This window comes from Mus caroli, unplaced genomic scaffold (genome assembly GCF_978045245.1).
Source record: "Mus caroli unplaced genomic scaffold, Mus_caroli_1 scaffold_2, whole genome shotgun sequence".
In the NCBI taxonomy this organism is placed as follows: Eukaryota; Metazoa; Chordata; class Mammalia; order Rodentia; family Muridae; genus Mus; species Mus caroli.
Window position 1 is genome coordinate 64,760,657 of NW_028227257.1, and position 22,172 is coordinate 64,782,828.

Below are 22,172 nucleotides of genomic sequence, written 5' to 3' on the forward strand. Positions count from 1 at the left end.
AAATGCAGGCGCTACAGTTTTCTCCATGATAGCAAATTTCATATTCTAAGGCAGTGGTCACAATCCCTTTTGGGGTTAAAGCACCCTTTTACAGGGGTTGCCTAAGGCCATTCTGCATATCAGATATTTACGTTATGATCTATAACAGTAATAAAATTACAGTTATGAAGTAGCAATGTAAGAAATTTTAAAGTTGGGGGTCACATTATGAGTAACTGCATTAAAGGGTGAGAACATCAGGAAAATTGAGAATCATTGCTCTAAAATAAGGCTCAGGTGAAGAAAGGTCCATCCCATCTATGGAGTTGAACCACCCAGTCATTCACAAAGGTGATCCCACTTTAAGAAGAAACAGATATTCATGCAGGTCACAGCCTGGCACTTGAGGTGCGTTTTCCTTTGTACACATGCAAGGGTTCTCTATCCATCTGGAGTCACCGCTGCACCTGAGTTCCCCAGGTTAACTACTAGGCCTTTCTTTACTCAGCACCAATGGGCCTGTATCTTGTTGCTCCCATGACCCTGAGCCCATAGCTGGGTCTGCAGCATGATGGAGGGCTTCTTCCACTTGTGCAGTGAGCCCTGATAACATTGAGGCCGCAGGCCATGACATCACTATTCGAGTGGTCCGGATACGTGGACAACTGCTTGTACTGGGTGAAAGAACAACCACCACTCCATCCTCTCTCCCCTCCAGATCAAAGCAAAGCCAAAAGCATCCAGGAGACTTGCCTTGGAATAGGTTTCTAACCTTTTCAAGCTAGGCAACCTATCTAGGTAGGTCTTAAAATACTTGGGAAATTATATTGAGAAATTTGAAATGGTAATATGTTACACAATATTTGAAAAGAACCATGTCCCATGTGAAGGTAAAATATATACAGCAGAGCATTAGGAAATAGACCGAAAACATAATTCCCTCCTCATAAAGCACTGATTCTGTAGTTCAAAATTTTAAAAATGTATATGTGTGCGCTTGTGTATCTGGATGAATATGCCCAGTGTGTACAGTGCCCACAGAGGCCAGGTAAAGGTGGTGGGTCCTCTGGAGCTGGAGTTAGAGGCAGTTGTGAGATGCACGCATGGGTGCTAGGAACTGAACTCTGGTCTTCTGGAAGATCAGTCAGTGCTCTTAACAATTGAGTCATTTCTCTAGTCTCAGGATAATGATATACCACTCATGTGAAAGGGATTGCTGGGATTACAAGGGCTTTCTGGGAGGGATGGAGGAATGCCACCATGAGAAAGTCACACGTCCTGGCTTGCCTGAACTCACTCTGACTTGTCTGTGTTGGTATTCACTCGAGTTTGTAGACATCTCCTCTGCTTGTCTTTCTTCGTCACATGGAGGATGGAACTGTGGCAGACAGAGGTCTTTCCCAGAGAAGGTGCTTTACCATGGACAGACACTTAAGCTTGCTTTTCTACAAGGCACAGAGTGACCCTAAAAACATAAAACTAGGAACTGAATGAAGAAGATGTAATTGCTGGTGTATCCATGCATTGCCTCACCTGTTAGCCACATGTTCCATGTCTCAATGCTTTGGGGTTGTAGGGTACGGGGGAAGGAAATAGCTTTAATCCTTAAACACATTTTTTTTAAGTTTGCTTTGGAGTTATTATGTCATTGCTTTATATAATCAGAGGAAAGACCTGCTTACAGAAGCCTCAGCCTCTAAACAACGATGTTGTACTTCTTTCTGACCAATAGCAAATGAGAAAGGAGTACACAGGGCATCCACTGGATTGTGGGATCAACTAAGTTGATATAAAATCAACTAAGTTGGTATAAAATCTCGGTCAAGAGTTAATACCTAGTTGGGCATGGTAGTGTACACCCATAATCCCAGCACCTAGTATACAAGAAGACAGAAAGTTTATGACCAACCTGAGCTATACAGTGAGACCCTACCTCTAAAATTGAAAATCCTGAAAACAAATGAGACCAGTGAACGGTGGGCTGCGGCCATCCCACTGTATGGTCAGATTATCCCACGTGCTAGTAACTGTGACTCGCACCATCTCTCCACACGTGGGTCTCTGTCACCTTAACTGGTAGTGCCCTATGGAAAACAGAGCACAAATTCAAGGTGACAAAAGTGTGGTTGGTAGCCGTGAAGTGCGCGGTGAGTACAGGACCCGGGCACTGCAGCCATCATGAAGTACCTGACCTGAGTGAGGTGGCTAGCTAGCATGGTTCACAAATTCATCGTCAGGTTCCAGCCTCTAGCTGTTCTCTGATTGTTCTAAATACTTGACAAACTGAAACCCTTTCACTTCCCGTTGAAATTGCCCCATCTCCCTGTCAGAGCTCCATGGGGGACTCCATTACTTTTCTGACTTCTCTCCCCTCCTGACAAGTCATTTAGCTGGCTTCTTGTTGTGAAGGCTGTCCATGTCAAATTAGCCAGGGCCCCTATTGTCCTTATTACCACTCGAAAAGCCATCATGAGTAATGCTATGGGGTCCCTCAGTTGTCATCGTTTGTCAGAAAGAAAGGGAGTGTGGTTACATATAGCTGACAGGTAATTTCAGTGTCTACAATTACCCCAATTAGTCTTGTCACAAACAATTCGATAAATGCACACCAATACAAACAGATAAACACACCAAGGTCTCTCACTATTAATGCTGTGTAATGGGCGAATCAGTGATATGATGCTGCCTTTTATTTATTTATTTTTTTAAAGCTATCCTCAGCTGTGAGCTGGCACTCGCTACCTGGTCAGCACAAATTGTACTATCTACTTTCATTAGCTCGTCACCACGAGGAAATCTGAAAGGCTGTGACAAAATTCATTTAGAGAGAGAGGGCGAGAGCAGACTGTTAGAACACCTGCTTTCGGCATGGATTCGAGGAAGGGTTCGTTTTTTCTCAGTTCTGAGAAACCAAGGGCTTTCTCTCATGTTCCCTTTGCATTAAGACCCCCAGCCTGTGAAACACGCTATGTGGGGATGGGAAGTAGGAAAATTACATCCACACAAAAAATTGGAACATGATTTGGGGGAAAAAATAATCAGCTGAATTTACCAAGTGGCAACTATCACCTGAAAACTTGGCAGATTTACATATAAGATTCTTGCTTTTCTCAATGAAGGACTTTTAGCATTTGAAAACAACATTACAGCCGACCACTATATATACAGGTTCTGTGCTGGGGTCAGAGTTCTGTACTCCTTCAGGGTTTACAGGGATCTGAGCAGTGGTAGGGGACTTGATGAGTTTGGCTTCCAGGCTGTCACCAGTCTCTCGAGAACGAGCAAGTGTTAACCCCTAGCAACCCTCTTTGGTTCCAGGCTATGCAACCCCAGTGGAGCAGCATTAGGTCTGTTCTTGTGAGCCATGGAAATAGATGCACGAGGCTCACTAGCTGCAGCATCTGCTGCATCCTGTCTGTTTTCTGACCACAATCTTAAGTGATGGCTGAAAAACCCGGCACAAGAATATTGTTGGAGGAAATTGCTCTTGGCAACTATTTGTTCAGGCTCAAGATTTTCTTTCTTTTTATTTTATTTTATTTTTTAATTTTTTTAAACCAACACTAAGAACCCACCAGAAAATAGGCCAGGTCTCCCTAATGAGTAATCTATTTTAGCGCAGTCTTGTCTAGGCATGACAGTTTACTGAGAGGCTTGAAAAACTCGTAATTACCAGTGTTACAGGGCAATTAATGTATATTACACTGCACTACTCATGGCAGCAACTGTCATTTTCTCAATAAAAATGAGCACTCTTCAGCTAAAGGCGACATTAATTGGGACTTTAATGACTATGCAGAGAAGCTGAAGCCAAATATGAACAAAACAGCGATTCAATGAGCGACTTCAGAAACGAGAAAATTGTACTAAAATGAGATTAATTGCTGTTTAGAAAAAGGAAAGAACCTAAAAAGCTATTAAATTGCAGGGTTTGGGTGCCCGGGTGATGGTTGTGATGTTAATCTTGCATTCTCGCAGCAGGCAAATATTCACTAAATTCAGAGCCTTTTGACAGCAGGAAAAAAATCATGTATGCTTAACTTCAATCCATCAAAAATATATTTCAGCTTTTATCAGTGTTCTAAATACTTCTGCAATTTCAAAAATTACTGCTCCATTCCTTGGCTGTCATCATGCAAATGTGAACACTGTCAATATTGCTATGAAAAATTTCCCAGCTTCAAAAGGCCCACTTCAGTGATAAGAAAGGAAAGCCCGAAGATTAGAATTGCAAAACACACACTCCTAATATAACGGAAATCAAACAATAAGAACTTAATGTTTAAGTTGTGGAAACTGCTAAAATAGAAAATGATGGGGTGGGCCTTTTTTTAATATAGAAAAAAAATAAAAGAAAAATAATGATGAAATTCTTTCAAGGCTTGTAACTTTGTGCTTAATTAATCCTCAGCACTAATTAGGAGAGAATATCACATCCTGGCTTCAGGTGCTATAACTGTGACTACTGCACTCAAGCTCCTAAGCCTCCACTCTGCTTCTCTGTCCCTTAAAGTCATCACATAGGGGCTTCTCTGTAGAGCCTTTTCAAATATTCTGAGGACTGTGGATTCAGGCTGGAGTGCTTGAACATCGACTCATGAGAAGGATACACATGCATGAGAACTGTGGAGCTGTGGACTCGGTAACTCTCCTTGTTTCCAACACCTGGCTTTTATCCTTCTGTTTCTTTAAAAGGAGACTAGTAACTTAGTATTTTCCTTCTGAAGGAGTCTTTAGGAAAACTCCACAGTGGACAGCAAGGGAGTGGCCACAGAAAGCCTAGTGTACCTGTCTCACTGCTCTCCCTGGCTCAGAACCAATCTGTTTGTTCCTCATTTTACTGTCTGAAGAGTCTTCTCAACCACATCCACCAGAGGCCATGGCGGGTGAAGGGGGAACCTGCAGCTTCCAAATAAGTGACAGATATTGATTGATAAGCTAGTGGGGGCGGGATGAGAGGATATGGGCATGGATGGGTCATTCAATGTCAGACACCTTGACCTTTACTGGCCAGCTGTCCTGCTCACTAGGAAACCACTGGACTTTGAACTGGAGCTCGGATGTGACCCTCCACATGAAGCAGGCTGCTTTTAGAGCCAGCGTCTCTCTACCTTACCTGCTCTGTCTTGTCCTGCAAACTTTCTTATATCTAGACTTTCAGATTAACAGCATAATTCTTCCTCAAGAGGCTAACAAATGTCTTTTATAGTCCCCGCTTTTTTGGAGGTGAAAAGAGACCTTTGTTATTCATTGTGCCATTTCAAAAACTAAGCTTCTCTCCTACCTCAAAAAAAACTACTTTATTTTAAAGACAAAAAAATTCACCGAGCTCCTCCTAAAAACCCTTTTAGGCAGAGTCCTTAGAGGAGACAGGTGCCTGTGGATAAATTGTCTTTAGTGACAAACTATTATTCACATACATTTTCTTTCTTTCTTTCTTTTCTTTTCTTTTTTAAAAAGAAGATGTCAATAGTTTGATTCTATTTTGTCTATGCAAATACCATTGATAAAAGTTTCAATGGACGTTTTTCAGGGCGTGGAAGAGTTCCAAACTAGGTAATGAAATGGGTCTCAGGAATAGGATACTAATTCACCCAACTTGCCAAGAATGATCTAACCCAGCAGGCAGACAAAGCGACCACGAACCATCCACATGATCCTAGATAATCCTTTATACTGTATCTCTAGGATCTCATCCCCAGGCTCAGTTCACTGTGAGGCTCCATTTGGGGCTCCAGGTTTCCCATTTGCAAATGGGAGCAACTTTGTCATGCTAAATTGGAAGCCTGTGAACTGAGTGCAAGCACTTGGCAGACACAGGCTCCAGGAATGTTAACGACTGCATTGGAATAAACCTTTCAGGAGAGCTCGGAACACGAATTTACTAGATACTGTTTGTTGTTCACTTGGTGGAATTCCTTACCCCTGGCCGTTGCCACACTGGTACCATGAGAAAAGGTGGCCCTGTGAGGCATGAGAAAAGGCTTGCATAAAAAGCAAGGAGCACAGCTGTCTCATTTTAACTCAACTCCATTTTAACCTCGTTATTAATTTGCACAAATATCACAGGCCTCTCTTCCAAAATAGGTATCTGTGGTTCAGATTTCATATTGGGGGTTCTCTAAGACTGAGGTACAGCACAATGCCAGTCAATCTCACAAGTGACAGGCCATGCTGAAGCTGAGAATAGTGACAAGTTACAGACACTTAAAAAAAAAACCAACCACCAATCCCAGGAGATTAGTAAGACGCGTTTTTAGATGCATACACTCAAACATTATAAACTCAGCGAGAAGCCAAACTGGAACATCTCAAGTTTGGAAGATGAACAATATTTTGATGTGCCAAGGCTAATACATTATATGTTGCGAGTCTTACTATTAAGACCTGTAGCAACTGTTTTAAGAGATGAGTAGAAAGGAAACAAATGGTAAATGTTTATTCAGTCATACAGTTCTGAAAGAAAACAACTGCTAATTTGCATTAGCTGGGGATGCCTTAGCAGACAGCTTTTTAACAGCTATCACCTCCCAGCAGCCCAGGAAACAGAGAGTTCCCTCTCTCCCTTTCTACCTGTTCCTGAAATGTGAGCTTTAATTTATGTTTCCCACTATCTATGGATACTCAGCAAGTTCAAAATCACTTCACAACGGACCATGTCCTTTTCCAGGTAGTTTGTGGGAGAGAGACTCAACAGAAGGGGACAGAGCAGGCTCCCAGACTCTACCTTTCAATACAGAAAACAAGGAGCATTTTGGGTTAAGGGGAAGTTTTAAGGTTATGGGAGACTCCACTTTAGTGTAACTGGCAGGGTTATTTTGTATACATAAAAAGTTGACAGCGTATGTTGAGGGGTGATAGGATTTCAGCCATGTAAATGCAAGTAAATCTTACTGTAAAGAGGAATACATTCTGATTTAGTTGTTAATTAACTTTTCTAACATTATAGGAGGAAGTAAAGGGACAGGAGAGGTTGGAAAGGGGCTCCCCCAGGACTGCCTTGGTGCAAAGATGGGGCTCCTGTTGATGTCTCCATCATCTCAGGATTTTATGACTCAGAGAAACAGCAATGGGCTTTGTGTACAGACCATCTAACTATAGGTAAAAGGGGAAGAAGATAAAGTTCCAAAGAAAAGATGGCAACTAGATTAATAAACAGAACCAAGATGGGGGAGGGAGTTAGATGACAGTAACTGGGCAGAACATGGTGAATGTGATGCATGGTGAGAGACAAGAAAGTCCCCCGCAGGTGAGGACCAGTGCTGCTGAGCATGGTGAGGTCAGGAGTGACATCAGGGTTTTTGCCTCCCTGTGGATCCTTTGTTCCCCTCTGGTCAATTATGCGGTATGAAAAGAGAAACATACTTCACACACTAGCTTAGGATGGGGGAGTGTGAGCATATCTGTCTCCAAGGAAACCATGCACGAGAAGGGCCAGTAGCAGACTCTTTTCCTGAGTTAAATGTTTACTCTACTCAAAGTATAGGTGAAAACTTGTAATTCCAACCAAAGCCAAATATGACAAAAGCCACCACAGGTTGATTTCTGATACACAGATACTTCAGATACTTCCACCCCATTACCTCCACAGCCCTGTCTGTCCTTCCTTCCTTCCTTCCTTCCTTCCTTCCTTCCTTCCTTCCTTCCTTCCTTCCTTTCTCTTTTCTCCCAGAGACTATGTAGCCCTGGTGGGTCTGGGACTTGCTATGTAGATCAAGTCTTGAACTCACAGAAATCCCCCTGCCTCTGCCTCCCTAGTGCTGGATATGTGTGCCATCAACCCAACACTCCCCTCCCCCCTTTTAGGGCAATATCTCTTTGGACACACCAAACTTACAAAAAATGAACTTAATGTGTATTTTCGTAGGCTTTCTGAGTTAGAACCTTTTCTATGTATGGCTTGATACCATCTTAGTAGGAAAATAATGATTTCACTGTCTGCTGCAAAGTCAAGGAAGGCTAGGAACATCAAGACATGAAGACCTTTTGCTGGCATCCCCAAGCTGGAATAAAAACAAAGGCTGAACACACCCAATCACAAAGCTCTAAAACTCCACATTTCTTGAGCACCCCTGTAAGTTTCAGAGTTTGGATCAGGATTGGGATAGTTCAGTTTGGTAAAAATCTTAAAATAGACAAAAACCAAGCAAACCTTGTATCATTTATACTGATGGGCCAAAGCATGTTAAACAGGCATTTAATGTAAACTTACCTTCTTGCCTTGGGATTCATATCAGGATCTTAACTCCCACTGCTGCCTATTTTTATGAGCCCTGAACCCCTCACAGGACTGTATTTATATACATGCTCTCTACTGACATTGAGCCACTCTATGCAAAATAATGCAGAGCACGCTGGGAAACAAACCAAGTTTAGACTCCTCTCCCAGCGTAGTGCAGGGAGCACCTTGAGGAACACTGTTTTCAGGACTGCCCAAGCATTCCCATGGTGGTGAGGGGTGAACTGAGCTCACTGAGCTCCATCTACCTATTTAAAAACTGTCAGTGTTCTGTCTGTTTGTCTGTTCATGCTTTTGTTAATAAGAATGCAAGGAAGAGGGGCTGGAGAGATGACTCAGTGGTTAAGAGCACTGACTGCTCTTCCAGAGGTCCTGAGTTCAATTCCCAGCAACCACATGGTAGCTCACAACCATCTGTAATGAGGCCTGATGCCTTCTTCTGGTGTGTCTGAAGGGAGCAATGGTGTTGTACTCATATACATAAAATAAAATAAATTAAAAAGAATACAAGGAAGAAGTTTCTTGATGGTGAAAGACCCACAATGTGAGAACTCTCCCATGTTCTGACTCAGGAGAGGCGACACCATAAATAACTCACAATAAACGGTCTTGCTGCAAACTGCAAGAGGACTTTTATTCAAGAGCACTCTTGGGCTCACAGTCATACACCACGTAGGGGTAGAGGACTGTGGTGCCCCAAGTAGCTGGGTAAGGGGGTATTTAAAGGAAGAAATCATAACTCAAGGAGGTGGGGAGGGCATTGTTGGAAAATACCAAAGATACCAGTTAAGAGTCACAAGGAAGTGCAAAGTCACAAGAGTCACAAGGAATACCTAGTAATTGTGCGGGTTATTTCTCAAGACAGTTTCTAAGAGCCCCTAACAATAGCACATTTGCATAGCGGGTTCCAGCAATGGTCAGGGTGGGTCAGGGTGACTTTCTTTGAAAGAATACTCCTTGAACCCAGGAAGTGGGTGGGTGGAGAAATGTAGCTATCTGTTTTATGATTAGCATACCTTGGAGCATTGAGTCATAGAGGTCATATTCTCAATCCTGGCCCTAAAGGCCTAGAATTTTGCTTTTACATTGTATTTTTTCAATGGAAACAAATATGCAAAACAAAGATGGATGTTTGAGTATTTACTATTCTCAAAAGGTCTAATGCTTTTTCTCATCGTATCTATGAATTTTTCTCTTTTTTTGTGTGGTCCATGCAATTGGCCCCGGATCTCTAATTTCTGGCTTCCATGACTTTTCTTAACAATTTCCTAGGTCCCTGTTTCCTGTTCAAAGTTGAGTGTGAGGCTGAGACTCTTGGACACTATAGCTGATAGTGTTAGCAAGTTTGGAACTGGTGTAGTTGAGAAGCTGAAACAGGAAGTGATTTTTCAGTTGATCTGTCCAGGAACGAGAAGAGCTGATCACAGCACATGACCACCTCAGAGGTCCTGCTGTATCCCTCAGGCAGCGCTCACAGTCATTCCTGGATGCCAGGCATATGGTTATTGCTAAGCAACAGTTTTGTTGAACAGTAAGTAAAGGAATCCTGACTTTGGTATGAAAGAATTAATCTTGAACAGATCACATTTTCTTTCCGAGTCTTGGCTTTTCTGACCCATTTAAAAAAGCTCCCACTTCCTGAGAGGGATGGTTAGCCTCAATCGCATTCAGGAATGTGGAAGTGCCTTACAAATGCAGTAGAACCCAGCAGTTGCTACCAGTAAATATGACAGTTCACTGTTCAAGTGAGAGAGGAAAGCTCCTCATGGTCTCAAGATGATCCCATGAGAAGCACTTAAAATCCACTTCCCTACCAATGGGTCACACCCACTGGTCTCAGTTCTTGTTGGTTACTAATATGATTTGTGTGCTGGGTGGTCTCCTATCTCCATCCTCAGCCCCTTACTCCAGGCTGCATACTGTCTGGGCTCTTGCTCCTCTTGAAGATGAGAGAAGCACTCGGGTGGAAGGCTGGGGGCGGGGTAGGGGTCTCATCCTGTGGAAGTACAGTGCATCTGCAGAAGCTACCGTGCGTCCTTTGAGAGGCCCAATTCTGCCAAGGTGGTCCTGGGGGTACCTCACTTTTATTTCTAGTTCCCATGTCTGACATCTACATGCCCACATCTCCCATCTTCTCACCTCTCCTGTATTAGTGCCCTGATGAAAAGACCAAAGATATACTCAAAATGGAGAAAATTAGAGGAAAGAAGGAAGGCCTGAACACACACACATTCTATAGTTATAGATAAATGAATATATATCTTCTATTTCTCTATTATCTATGTATCCATCTATCTTCTTTCTACATATACATATATTTCTGTACTAACTATCTATCTACCTATCCATCCATCCCCTCCCCTTCTGGTCAAACACTGAAGTAACTGCTTGCCTGATCCCAATGCTCAAGCCTGGTAAGTGGAGAGCCCAGTTCAGACAGAGCCGTTCCAAAGACTTCATGACAAAGACACCATTTGTGCAATGTAGGGTGGCTGACTCTCTGGACAGCTAGCCTCTTTGAGTATCTTACAAGGATTCAGACTTTTAGGAAGCTCAATGAGCTGCAGTAGCCCCTGTTCCCATGGGAAATGGCAGAAGGCATTGTAGGTGAGATTGTTTTAGGTCAGTAGGGCAATACAAACATACTGTTTACTTCTGTAGTATGGTTTGTCTTAATCACAAACTAAAAATTCATTTAGAATACTGTATACAACGTCATGTTTATATTGGGATTGCATGTTGCTTGAAATCGTATACATTAAAATTAAGAACAGAAATCTAAGTTAATGGTCAAAGACAACCAATAACAAAACAACTAAATTAGAGTTGTCAAACATCATTTAATATGTATACTTCTTTTCCTTTTCTTTTGGACCAATAATTATTAAAACTAGAATGATATGAGTGTTTACGACTTCCTCTGGAAAAACCTGCTCAGAGCATTTATTTCAGGCAGAGAAAACTCCCTGGCTATCTCCATGCAATGGCCTAGTGACTTTATATCCTTCTGTCAAACCTCAGCAGTTTTATTTGTCATGATACATGCTAGTGAAGGTTGGAGGTTAAAGTTGATAGGAGGGGCAACAGGAAAATCTACTCCTTTAACATATCGGGTCTGTAGGCAGTCTGTGAACTTTAAAAGTCTGCGGCTGATGATGCTTTTTAAAAGACAGATCTTCAAATCAGAGGTCAGCAAGATCCGATAAAAAAAAAAAAACCTTCTACTCTGAAATAATCCACAAATGTTAAGAAAAATAGTTATTTACATCTGAAGCTAAACAAAAGTCTGAGATGTAGGGAAAGTGAAATTGCTAAGCCTTAATTTTCTTCATGGTTCCTCAGAGAACTAGCTGATGTGAGGGGAAGGGGTATAAAGGAAAAAATGCAACTAGAAACTAAAAGCGCATGCAGGGCAGAGTTCAAAAGCAGGGCCACTGGGCAAGGAGGCATGCTATCCAAACACTGGCTTCTGCTCTCAAAAGAGCATGCTACATCACAGCAGATGCTAGAGTATGAGCTCAAACCCAGCAATTCCTGCAAAACTCCCTCACTGCTCACAAAGCCTGCCTCCACTCAGCATACACTGCTTTACTTATGGCCACTCCCAGTCCTGGTATCTTTGGTTATCTTTTGCCTAATGTGTACTATATACACATATGTGTATATATATTTAAACATACTCATGTTCATATGAAACTAAATTCACTCATTTCACAGAGAGGGGTATATGCATGAGGGAACAAAAAGGAGTCAAATGGATCCTAATCATTAAAAAAAATAAAATCTGGTTCTTAAAAATTTTTTTATATCAAAGTGGTAGGAAGCAGTTATACAACACCAAATAGTTATACAATTAAAACAATTCCTCTTACAAGGATAAACTCAGGTTCAACACTAAGTGTCTTAAAGCTTACTTAAAACATTACTCTTGGCTCTTCTTCACTTTTGGCTACCTAGACAAAGACTGTGAGTCTCTGACATACTTTTTAAAATTCCCTGCTTTATTTTAATGGTAGAACTTGTACATCTTTTTAAGAAAGTATAGATAGTGACCTCTATGAATGAACAGCAGAACACACAACTTTTGGGAAAGATCCTAACAAAACAATCTGGAGTAAATGAAAACTTAGGACAGCCAAACCAACATAATGGCTGCTCTTTCCTGTACAACTGTGGTAGCTGCACATAAAAGCTTTAAGTATAAATGTACCAGGGCAGTGAGACAGCTCAGTGGTTAAAGGCGCTGGCTGTCCAAGCCAGGGGGCTTGAGTTTGATTCTCAAAGGTGGAAGGAAAGAAGTGTTCTCTGATCTCCATGTGTGTTCTGCCAAAATCCCATGCCCCACGCCACCGCCTCCATATACCAATTGCACAGTTAGATATTCTGGGCGCTCTTAACTTTTGTCTAGACACATAATAAACATTTTCAAATACTGCACTTGCTTAAGCTAAATGTGTTTTTATTACAACACACACACACACACACACACACAAACCCTAAATGCTTAATAACAAGAGTTGGGAAATAAGAACATGTTCCCATTCCATAGATCTATTTCATCAAAAGCTCCTGGGAGCACTGCTTTGGTGCTTTGCTTCTCCTTTCAGGAGTTTCCAGGCACATACAGATGTGTGCATGTACAAATGTATTCATATTCACTGAGCAGGTGACAGGCACTTTTGGGTTGGTCTGTTTCTATCTGACATAGATGAAAAGAACTCAGTAGTCCAGATGGCAGAAGCCTCTGCACGCTAGCTTAAGTACCAAACAGGGAGAGTGACCCAAACAGTATTCAGTGCTCTAAACATAATGCTCCTACAATCAGGGCACCACTGTTGAGCCCAGAGGTAGCAGAGCTGGAAAGGACTAGCTATGCCCTTAGTTCCAGTGCTTCTTTTCCCCGTCTTCCCTCAACTGTTTTTCTCTTCTCCTTTTTATATTGAGTAACAGTATGTTGGATCCCAAAGGCCTATGTAAATGCCAGGTGAGCCCAGTGGTTCTAGCTTGGGAAGGTGGAGACAGGGCATCCCCAGAGCAAGCTAGCTCATGGGACTGGCCATATTGATGCTCTGTGTGTGAGTGAGAAACCCTGCATCAGTGCATAAACTGGCAAAAGCAAGTGAGCCCAATTTCCAACACGAACCTCTTGGATGAGCACCCACATACAAACACGCACAACATCCACACATCAGGGGGCAAAAGATAGAACTCAGAAGTTCAAATCAGCTAAAAGTATGACCGGGATATTTGTGCATAGTTCTTTGATTCAACAATTTGTAGTGAGCAGCATACTTAAAAAGTTAACTAGTTAATTTTATAGTTCATACACACTAACCACGAACATGTAAAAACAATGCCTTTGTAATTCTTAGAGTTTTTTGAAGATCTTCTAATTTATGCATATGGATGCATGTATCTGTGTGTATGCACAGGGGTGTTGATGCTTGCAGAGGCCAGAGGCAGGACCCAGAACTAGATTCCTCAGATTGTAATGTTGTTTATGGAGGTTGAGTAAATTCTTAAGCAAATTTAAAAGACACAATGAGCTCACCTAGCCAGCATCCTGTTTTCTTCAGTTCAGAATTTATCACCAACTGGGTGTTTAATGGAGAACAAGGATAAATTTATTTATCATTTATAGTCCCTTAGCTACAAGATGATAATAAACCAAATACTTAAGTATTAAGCATTTATAAATATTTTAGTTGTGAAAGTGAATCACTCTGCTTTTACACATGTTTGAGAAATAGCAATCCTTCCCCACTGATTTTACTATAATCTATTAGAAAACTCTGGTGTTTACATTGTATACATATTGGCTAATCTGAGAGATTTGTGGATTCTGATGTGGTCAGACTCCGAAGAATACAGATAGAATGCAAACGTGTATTTACCCTTTCTACTTGATGACTAAAGAATAGATGTAAAAGTATGAACAGTGCTTAGCTCTCTGGGGATGTAGGACGCTAGACATGGCTGCATTCAGGACAACGTGCATGTCTTAGAAAATCTTCATCCTATAGCTATGTCCTACAGCCAAAATATCAAGTTGCTTATGACTAAGCAGTATATATATATACATATATATATATACACACACTATATATACACACACACTATATATATATATATATATATATATATATATATATATATATATATATACACATAGTGGCCATATACTTAAGGCCATTAGCCTCCATTCCAAACTTTCAAAGTTAAAGAGACTGAATTAGAAATATAAAGGGATCCAACTCAATTCAGTAGAATGAAAGGACTGAAATTCAACTCAGACACTTCCTCAAACTTGCTGTGTCACAGTATGACAGAAAGCTGTTCCCAGCTCTCTTTACTATGTTTTCAGAATATTCTTTAGTGGTCTCAGTTAGGGTTTCTGTTGCTGTGATGAAAAACTGAGACCAAAGCGACTTGGGAGGAAAGGGTTTATTTGGCTTATAGGTTCATACGGATAGTCCATTCCTGAAGGAAGTTAGAACAGGGACTCAAACAGGGCAGGAACCGGGATGCAGGAGCTGATGCAGAGGCCACAGAGGAGTGCTGCTTATGGGCTTATTCCTCCTGGTTGGCTCAGCCTACTAGAGGATTAATTTGAGATACAGAGAAATAAAATTCTTAATACTACAGATTTAGAAGGTTTGGTCATTCTGGGACTGTCTTACTTCCAGGTCTGAATCCTTGAACTGACAAGGTGCTGTTCATTCAGAAGTATTCCTTGCTTTCAGGGTCAATACAGAGCACTCCTTTATGTCATCTGCCTAGCTCCTGCATGTACCCCATTTGGACTTCTGTGATCAAAGGGAATGCATTATGCTCCTTGTCCACCTGACTTAATGTTTGAGCCTAAACCCCAAGACCTTGAACAAGTGAGGTGAGCACTATAGCACAGACCCACAGCTGCAGCCTATCCAAGCTCTTTAGCTATGAGAGTTAAGATAGCAAGTTAAGATGACCAAATAGATGAGTCAGCTCCTTGCAGACAGCTTAACCCAGCCTTCCCTTCCCTCATCCATGGCCCGCCCACCACTGATTATTTTTCTTTTCTGTCAGTTTTCTACTCATGAGTTCTCAACAGGTGTTATGAAAGAGAAGGTTGAGAACTGTAAGGCTGAAGAGAGATAAACATGCTTCATTTATACAGACTTCTCAGGTCCTTAGGACTCTACTGCAGTGGACAATATTTCCCTTAATTATTTGACTGCCCACCTTTCTTTGGGAAACATTTTTTGAGACCACAGTAGTCACTGATGCTCTTATCCAAGCAAGCTCATTTCTCATAGAATACAAAATTTCAATTTTTTGTTACATACAGACCTTTGTAGTAATTAATTATAACATTTTAGATGGGATTCAAGTGGAATAGAGAAGAGTAAGACAACATGATATGGGGTAAAAAAAATTAAAAATTTTCATTATATTGGATATGATACATTTAACAATCAAAATTGAAATAAAAAGGCACATACTTACTTGTAGTTGGAACCAAGACACTGTTTCCCCCTTTGCTTTAACTTCTAACATTTGGAATATTTGTGCAGTGAACTTCAAAGCTCTGAATCCTGCCAGTCACAGCTAAGATGTTCCCCAGCATGCTTCTTTTATGGCATCTGATCAACTAATCACAATACAATCTTACACTTACTAACAATAACAGTAATTACTTCTATTCAAGTTTCTCCATGAAATGTCGGTCTGTTTGCTACAGTATAAGAATGAAGGGCCAACCTGTCTTAAATTCTCCAAACTACAATATTCAAAGATCAGTGACTGATCCCATGGTACACAACATCAGAATTGTGACATGTCTTCTAAGCAGGAGAAATTTGGGGAATGTAAAATGTTGGAAAACGACCAAGTTGTGACATTAACATTGGCATACTTCTACTTTTGAAAATTGCTTTGTGCTTGCTAAAAGTAAACCATTCCCTTCGACCCACAGCCATCCAGGAAGGCCTATTACCTGCTAGGCACTATTCTCATTTTGGGAGTATAGCAGGAAACAAATCAGATGAAAGTTTCCACTGCTGTGGAGTTTCATTCTAGTTGAACAAATCAAATCTAACATGTTAGGAGATGAAAAGGCTTATATAGAAAGACCAAATTGAGAAGACAGGTGGAGGCTAGGGAAGGAGGGCCAAGGTGGACCTAAGAAGCTGACACTGAACCCGCCTTTCCCTAGTGATCATAGACACACTTAGGGAAAGTTGTTCATGATAAAGGGCTTGGGATAACAATGAATGTGCCTGATTTCAGGAGCAACAAGAATGCCAGAATAGTAGGTACAAAGGGAGCGAGGGAGATCATGGGAAGAGACATGGTTAGGGTAATGAAGCTGGAAGTACGCAGGATATAAAGCCTGGTGCTGGCTCCTACTCTGGGTCTGCAAATGTTTAGGTAGAGGACAAAGATGATCTGACTTCTATTCAATAATCTGAATGCTATGTTGAAAACAGACTGAAGGAACAGGAGTAGAAGAAAGGAGACCAGCTCGGAGCTACTGCAGTAATCCAAATAGACGATGGTAGCCTAGGCTGAGTGGAAATAGGGGAGATAATGAACAGCTGGGTTACATTTCTTCTTCTTCTTCTTCTTCTTCTTCTTCTTCTTCTTCTTCTTCTTCTTCTTCTTCTTTCTTCTGCTTCTTCTTCTTTCTTCTTCTTCTTCTTCTTCTTCTTCTTCTTCTTCTTCTTCTTCTTCTTCTTCTTCTTCCTCTTCCTCTTCCTCTTCCTCCTCCTCCTCCTCCTTCCAACAACCACTCCCAATGAAGGAGACGATTGTGAAATGAGCCAGCTAGGAAGTTTATGGCAGTAGACACAGAGTAGGGCACAGATAGAGCGGAAGCCACTGGAGTACAACATGGAACCTGCACCAACCACGTCTCATTATCATCTACCAACTAGCAATAGTGCCTGCTTATGGAGAAGCCAGCCCTAAGTTTTCAGAATACAATAAGACATCAGATATAGTCTTTAAATTTTAAAGTTGATCATATAATATGCATATATATATATATATATGCACATATGTATGTCTCTGGTAATTTTAGTGATTTAGGAAAATTAATCTCAAATAAAAATGATTTAAAATGGTTAAAAATGTGTTCTAAGTATATATTAAGATAAGCATATTTAAAATAATTGATATGATAGAATCATAATATGGAAATCCTTACTTAAAATGTCTCAGCATAGTCTACCAATTAGAAATAATACGTGTATTACTATGCAAAGATCAACGTTAAATTTTAAAAGTATAGTAAAACTACATATCTTTGGTAATTTTAATGATTAATGCCTTAATTAAGAGATGGGGTGCATAGAGACATATGCAATAAACTGACATAATTCATCACATTGGAATGAATCACATGATGAATGCATATGTGTAGTATGAATTATACAGCACACATGCAAATCACATACTCATTATCACACACAGGCATTCTTTTTTCTACAGCCCAAACATAACAAATCTTCTAGTGGTCCTCAATCTACTATGAGATGCTTTCAAAACAAAGCAGCTCACAGGATCTTTTGCAGTTCAGTAATTTAAAAGAAGAAAGTCAATGCCTGGCAATGGGGAGCAGTGCCTACATCTGTATCTGAGCTTAGCTTGAAATAAGTCCTTTATAATGTGTGTCTGTTGTCTCATAGTGTCACTTTAAATGAAAGTCCTGGCACTAGGGATTGTAATAAGGCCTCCAATAGCTACAATGCCAAATCAACTATAAACTGATCATTCGCTGCTAATAACACTGGTCCACAAATAGTTTCTCACAAAAAAGTAATTACTTAAATACACAATTCCCTGGGACTGATTTGTCTTTGAAAGAAATGTCCTAAAAAAGAGAGCAACTTAAACAGGATAATATTCAGGGCTTAAATACTGACATATGTCAGAGTGGAAGGGGCATCCTGACTTCCTGAGCCTTGACAGGGCAGGGCGGGGCAGACTGCAGGGAGATGTAAGCTCCAGGGACAAACACCAAGCTTGGGCTATGTATGAGCAACTACTTCCCACACAGTCACCGTTTCCTTCTCCTGTTAAACAGGACTAAAAGGTATGTATTAATTAGGCCGGTGGACTGAACTCAGAGGACAGTAAGTGAGCTTTGAAAAAAAAATACAAAATGTCTATGTAACTAAAGACTGATAAAAGCACCGTATGAGTCTCACCCAACCTCTTAACCGGATAGCAAGATGAAATTTTATAACATTTCAAAGATTTCTTGAAAGTTTCAAACTCATTTTATCTTTTAATTAACCCTATTTCCCCAGAAAGGCCTTTAAGGCTACAAATGCCATTCATTTTCTTACTGCTGAGAGTATTTGAAACTACACCTAGCGTTGTTCTTATCTGTTAGAAAGATCAGGTTGAAAAGTCCGCCTTTCCTGGCGTCTTCACGCTTCCCCCAGTTGTTGCTGGAGCACACTCCTGAGATTCCAAGCTTGAGATGGTTTTGATTGCTATGATCAGGCAAACAAGTAATCTGAAGTCCCCTAGTCATGGATTTGAAAAGTCACAATGAAGTTCCTTCAAGAACAAGGACTAATATGGAGCTGTAGGTTGAAACAGGTGTTCGTGTTCTAACTTAGCAAACATGGTGGACAGAAACGAAAAGGACAAGACATCTGCCTAACTACACGTCAATACAAGTTTGTGAAATAACACATTTATATCAAGATGACATTTATTTTGAATGTGTGCTTTGAGCATCTGTGTTTTTTCAGTTTTGCTGTTGTTATTATTTAAAGACAAACCCATTGCAGACAACCTAGAAGTCAGTCTTTGAAAATCACATGAAAATTACAATTTTCATTGAAATGCATACATATGATTTCTGATCAAGGTGCATCTAGAAATTATTACACTTAATAACTCAGATATCCTATCTGTTATTAAAATGCCTTTGTAAAGAGTAATCTTAAAAAAAACCCTTAAAAATGTTAATACATATAAATGCTTCAAGTTCATTTGTTAAAAATGAATCTGAAATCACATATTGTCAAGACATTTTAAAGAAACACAGATTTATTTTCCTATATATGAGTTAGATATTTTCTAGAGCTCAAAGAACTGTGCTAAATTTAAAGATTTTTAAATAATAATTTTAACAAATTTAACTTAATAAAATTCTTAAGACTTTTTATGTTAAAAAATTATACTAACACTGCAATGGATTTTGATCTATCTTGGATAAACTATAGACAGTTTTCAAAAAATATGTTTAAGCCATTTTATATGATTTTAAACTAGAATTATAAAAAAGAAGATATAAGACTTTATGTTTACATTAAGAAAATTTGAGCAAGATTAATAACTTCCTCAGATATTTTTTACAGAAAATATTAAAATATATAAAAAGTGAGACTGCTTTCCCTTAAACACCTGTTTTATAATTTCGTAGCCCCCTTTAAATCTTTCTCTCAGTTTAACATATTTTGCTGAAATATTTCGAGGAAGTGTCAGCTGCCACACCACTCATGCCCTACATTATTTTTTAATGTCTGTCTGGGGATACCTTCTTATATGACATAATTACAGACATAATTCCACAATGGCACTGTCATGTTTAACAAAATTAACCATAACTTCTAGAATTCACAGCAGCCATAGTAAATGTTCAGTCACTGTCCCACAGTGTGTTCTGCAGTCCATCTGATAGAATCAAGTGCAATACTACCGTATTGTATTGCAGGGTCAGCTGCATTTGGTTATGGTGTCTCTGCCACAGTTAATCTACCAGTCTTTTTCTTAGTGAAGAAACTGCTCTGATTTCTCTTGAAACCAAACCTGCGCTGCCAAAATGTAAAAGCTGCCAAACTTTTGCTATTTATTTTTGGTGATAGAGGCAAACCCTGAAACCTTTGCCTATTTATTGTCCAATTTAATGGCCAAGAAGCCTCAAAACAATTGGATCCCATATATTAAAGGGTCTAACCTACACTAATTCTTCATAGTTTGTTTCATGGTGCTTTATAGAGATTAAAGAGATTCCTTATGGTTAAGATATTTCTTCATAAACCAAATACATTTTTCTAGAATATATTTGAAATTGACTATTAGTCATCCTGAGAAAAAAAGGTATGCTGTTTCTTAGCTTATCTCCTTCTCTCTGGATCATATGAACAAGGTGTAAAGGTTCTCACTGGATGTAACCGGTGTGCAGCTTATATACTGAGTTGAATTACCAGAGCAACTAGCCAACTCACGGCGCTGTGCTTTAGAGTCACACACTCAACTTTTATAGGTGACAGAACCTTTAGAGGATTATGAAGGGCTGATGAAGAAGACAAGTATCAAAAACAGAAAACTGAACATTAATACATCTTTATGGTATTTGTATTCAATAAAAATATAAATCAACATGAATAAGGCTGGCTTTGTCTTTCTTCAGGACAGCTTTAGCTAATAGAACTTGAAACAGATCCATGATGTACAGTTTTTGAAAATCCTAAATATGAATGACTTTAAATGGAACCACCTGACTCAAACAGCAGAAAGGTAATCATGGTGGAAACTACCAAGCTCAAATGAGAGAAATTCAAAGCGAAGAGATGAAGGGCAATTAAGCACCTATTTTGACAATTCGAAGTGATCAAGTTTTTAAAAGTATGACACCGGAACCTTCACCTATCTGTATATGAGTGATAAATGAGGCATTTTGTGTCATTACATTCCCATAAATCACTTCCTGTAGCTGCTGACGGCTTTTATCAGATCTAACCTTTTGGAGCTTCTATTAGCACACTAACATTTTCAACTTTGACACACATGCAGTTTACAAATTCTGCAGCTGATTAACTCTGGACAGAAGCTCACTGGGATCATTGTCTTCAAGTTGGGGGAAAGCCTTAGGGTCTCAAGAGCTCAGACACTTCTCTTACAGTACAAAAAAATCTCAGTGAATGTCAGGAGTTGGGCTGTGGAGTTGCTAAGTGATTATTGGCTGCTGGGAAACAAATATGAACAAGGCTTTATTTTCCATGGAGCAGGTGAGCTAGAAAATGCCAGGAAATTAAAAGAAGAATGAGAAAATTAAAGCCTGGATGACGAGGGTTAAATTCTAATTGAGTATATGTTTTTGCTTTAAATTTTTTCTCTTTCTTTCTTTCTTTCTTTCTTTCTTTCTTTCTTTCTTTTTCATTTTTCCTTTTTGGTGGGGAGTCAAAAAGTAATTTCTGGAATGATTTCTAAAGACATTTTGATGTACACAAAGCAAAGAGAAGCCAGACAAAACATACTTGTTATGAGAACTATGACCCTCGGTAAAGCCCAGTTTAATATTGATGAGACCATTTCAGTTTCTGTACATTTCTGAGAGGTTATTTTGGGTAATTCAAACAATTCCAGTTGAAAAGGAGAAAATAAAATATCTTATTCTACCTGTGTGTGTTGATTTTGTTGACAGCCCTGGCTGTCCTGTAACTCACTACATAGATCCACCTGGTCTCAGATTCAGAGACCCACCTGCCTCTGCCTCAGCAGAGTTGGGATAAAAGGCTCGCCCCACCATGCTTGGCTTCTACCTGTATTTTAAATCAGTTGTTGAAATTATAACGACACAGCATGTAAGAAATGATGGAAATTTTCTAACTCTATAGAAAGAACTAAAAGTACCTCTATAGAAGCAGGGGCAGTGCAGACAAGGACACATCATGATTTCACAGTCACTCAAAATGTACTCGCCCTCATCTCTTGGTGGAGATGTCAAAGAGGACGACTGAACTTGACAGCCAGGGTCTGGATGCCTGTCTGGCACAGTGCTGTGCAGAGGTGGAGGGTGTAGGTCAGTGCACACATTCAAACAGTATGAACCTAAAAACTATGCACCTATGTGAAAGGATCAGAGGAACCTACCTTAAAAATACAACTGCTAAAGACAGAAATAGTGCTGAGCTTCCCGGGGGACTGAAGTTGACAATGCTAGTCAGAC

General features: G+C 40.1%; 1 protein-coding gene and 1 long non-coding RNA gene across 10 annotated transcripts in view; one reads left to right on the top strand and one right to left on the bottom strand.

Moving 5' to 3' along the window:
• Cdin1 (CDAN1 interacting nuclease 1) overlaps window positions 1-22,172 on the bottom strand; it is a 207,646-nt gene that overhangs the window by 50,204 nt on the left and 135,270 nt on the right. The window lies entirely within an intron of this gene.
• The window catches only part of LOC110287211 (uncharacterized), a 74,286-nt gene that overhangs the window by 1,845 nt on the left and 50,269 nt on the right, over window positions 1-22,172 (top strand). The gene's annotated exons all lie outside the window — the stretch shown is intronic.